Genomic DNA, 3753 nt, shown 5'->3' with positions numbered 1-3753 from the left:
TTTTAGGGCTGCTTTTAGTTTTAGAATGAAAGAATTAAATAAACTGGGGTTTTGAGAAAATTATCTGGGGAGAATTTGTTTTAAAATTGCCAGCAAACTTCTCAAGACATTTTGTGAACATTTGGTTCATTAATTTCATTGAGAAGGAAATAATCCTATTATTCATATTTCATGAGACCAAACAATGAGACCGAGGGAGTCATGTGTTCAAAGGCACGTAACAACCCTTAGGCCAAGACAAAAGCCCATAACCTTCATGTCCTGCCAGTTTTCTCTCTAGAAATGTCATTTAAACCGCCGTCAATAGTTCCATCATTCAAAGAAAAATTTTAGTTTTGGGGTATGATGGGAAGGGCCCACTGTTGGAATCAGTCATCCAACCTTAATTTTTCTTTCTTTTTTTTTTTAATGCTGGAAATCATGGTCCCACCCATGGTAAGAACCTGCTCTACCCCAGGGATACACCTCCAGCCCAACCTGAAGGTTTAAATGTACCATGGGCCAAGTTCGGGGATAGATTTGGGTCTTTGGTGCTGAAGCCAAACCAGTGGCTATTTCTGAAAACATGAGCTCCAGCCCAAGCTAAAAAATGTTCACATGTGGGTGGTCTGCAAAAGACTGAGGGCAGAGGTCTGTGTTCAGTTTGTCAGGAAGATAAATAGTTTTATACAGTGACTTTCCCTGGCCTTGCCTGAGCCAAGCATGTTCTGCCAGAGCTCCTGGACCTGGGTCATCCTAGGTTTCTGAGTACATTTATGAGGTCCATCAATCTGCCCTGCAACTTGAAATAGGTCTTATGGGGCTCTTTCCCCTTACAGAGCCAGAGAGAAAGGGCGGGGGTGGAGGAGAAGGAAGAGGAAATTTATATGAAAGTTCTGAGACTGTGCCTTCAGAGAGCTACCTTGTATTACCTAGAGAGGCAGAATCAACTCATCCTCAACCCTCATATTAACATCATTCCGAGGACCTTAGTCAAAGATCTGCAGGTCTGATGAGTAGTTATGAAAATTGGGGTCAGGACCCACGGAGTGGGAATCCATTAGCAGGATGACAGAGGGTATTTTCTGGAAAGGCAAGCTCAGAGACTTCCCTCTGTGTGGAGCCCTGGACAGTTCTGTTTAGGAGAGACAGAAAGATTTCAGGCAGGGGAAGTTTGCCTGAGGGTTTGGCTAAGCCTCACAGAGCAGCTTTTGCTAATTTAGTTCTTCCTTTTCTTTTTGGCTCAGATCCCTCCAGTTTTGCAAGATAAGAATGCAGCAATCTCTCGGAAGAGTAGAAATGACATAAAACTTTAGAGCTACAGCAGTTTTCTGGATCTCTCTTTCTTCTTGTAAAGTAGGCTGTTAAGAGGATGAGTTGGGATCAGGTTTGGGACGACTTCCAGGGACCCGTGAACTTGCACACCAAGACCTGGCTTCTCATTATAAATGGTGCTGAAAGGTTATTGATATAGTGGTCATTTAGAAAGAGATGCCTAGTTGTAGGGGAATTCATTCAGCTCCTGAGCATTTAAAAGCAAATTGTAAGGTGAAGTGTTGGTAGATAAATTCTATGATGGATGTTACAACTGCATCACATTCCATGTCTCCATTATGGAAAAGCCAAAGGGGCAGAGGTGAAGGGGAAATGGAGGAGGAGGGTCACAGCAGGGGCCTGGGAGAGGAAATGGGGAACAGGAAGGGGAAAGGGGGACAGACAGGGCTAAGGATCTGTTTCTCAGGTTGGAGGGGCTGTGCTTTTTTTTTTTTTTGTACAAGGGATTGAACCTAGAGGTGCTTAACCACTGAGTCACATCCTCAACCATTTTTGTATTTTATTTAGAGATAACTGTTTAGATTGACTTTGAACTCATTATCCTCCTGCTTCAGACTCCTGAGCTGCTGGGTTTATAGGCGTGGGCCACTGCCAACAGCCGCCATGCCATTTTGACAACATGGAGTTGTGTCATAAGCTGGGGTGGGGTTGATCCTTTAGCAGGCACAAGTTCTTAAGAAGTTAAGCAGCTTTGCCCCAGAATCGAAACTTTGGAGCCTCTAGATAAAATGACTCCCAACCTTAAATGGTGACTCTGATGCCAACATGCTTTGATGCCAATAATGCTGGTGAAGCAATAAGAATAATCTACGTAGTACTTCCTATGTACCAGCCACGAGTGTTGTTCTGAGTGTCTCAGACATTTTGATATTTAATCTTCACCGCTTGTGTGTGACATAATTGTATTGACCCCTTTTACAACGAGGCAGAGGCCACCATAAGCATTTGAGATTGTATTCTAAGGATGAAGAAAAGCCACCAAGGTTTTAGAATGGGACTGTGTGGCCTGATTTCAGTTTTGAAGGCACCCCTGGACTGCCTCATGGAGAAGAGGGGAGACAGGGACCGTGGAGTAAGTGGAAGCCTGGAGATGCTGGAGGAGGGAATGGGAGTGAGAGGGTGGAGTGGGAGACATAGGTACACCTTTTTAAATTCAAATTTAACTTTTAAATAAAAAATTGTGTATATTTAATGAAAGTTAAGCAAGGAACCAGGAGATGGGCAAGTGAGAAATGGAAGACGGAGCCCAGGCAGAGATACACACAGAGTTTATCTGTCAGAGCTGACAAATAAAGGCCATCTCTCTATAGGGGAGAGAGGCAACACAGGCTTGGGGTTGAGATATTTATGGGGGAGGCTCCTGGATTAGAGCCAGCAGGTCCTAATGTGGGCAGTTAAGGGTTGGGTTGGTATAAGGGAGTGGTGAGCCCTTCTCAGAAAGGCCCTTGAGTGGTGTCGTGAGGGGGCAAAATTGCAACGTATGCAGTCGAGGGGAGAAATAAAGAATGTCCACACGCTTCTGCCCCTTTCAATGCTTTATTCACTCAAATTACTCAATACAATTTCACTCTATAGGTTCTTAATCAAGAAAATGAGAATCCTTAATGCTAGGCACTGCAATAGACATAATCAATTCACGGCAAACACTTCTAGATTAATTAATTCACAGCAAACAATTCTAGATTAATTCTAAGCACTGCAAAACACACTTAATCATGACTGGCTGATGACAGACATTCCCTCTGCATGCTAAGTTCAAAAGTCTCAAGCCTTAGGCTTTATGTCCAGCAGATGCACACTCACGTAGACTGTGGTGATCAGGTCCAGAACCAAGGCAGGCTTTTCCTGGCGTGGAGTAGATGACCAGTTGAGGAGAGGGTCCTAGGGAAAAGTTGCGGCTCTCACCAAGGTCCAGAGGAGGCGGTAGAGTTTGAGAGTGGTGAGGATCATGTAGAGTCTCAGGAATGATGACAAGTGATGGGATGTCAGGTCCTCATCAGGCTCCCCAGCTCGAGTGCACCCTTGTTTTTTCTGGCTGAATCCTTGTTCATTTGCTCTATTATTTATACTAAATTTTGGGGCTTTTGACCCCCCTTTCAGTCTTTATCAGCTACTTCAGGATTTCTCAGTCACATCATTTACCCTGGGGTCAGAAACATCTGGTCTGATGGTCTCCGTCCTGATTTTCATTTCACTCTCTTATCAACCATCTGAGATAGTAATTATTGATATCATTTTTTTTTTGCAGATAAGGAAGCTGAAGTTTAAAGGGTCAAGTAATTTTCTGAGAGTCACCTAATTGGCAAGTCAAGGAAATGAGATGCAAATTTGGACCTGGCTGATTCCAGCAGGCCCAAGCCTGGTCCCCTGGCCTGGGACCTCTTGCCAAAGGCTGAGGATGTGTTTGGGCTTGGTAAACTTTTCATGAATGGTAGCTCT

The sequence above is a fragment of the Marmota marmota genome, unplaced genomic scaffold (assembly GCF_001458135.2).
Source record: "Marmota marmota marmota unplaced genomic scaffold, marMar, whole genome shotgun sequence".
NCBI classification, from domain to species: domain Eukaryota; kingdom Metazoa; phylum Chordata; class Mammalia; order Rodentia; family Sciuridae; genus Marmota; species Marmota marmota.
Note: the sequence above shows the minus strand (reverse complement) of the source record.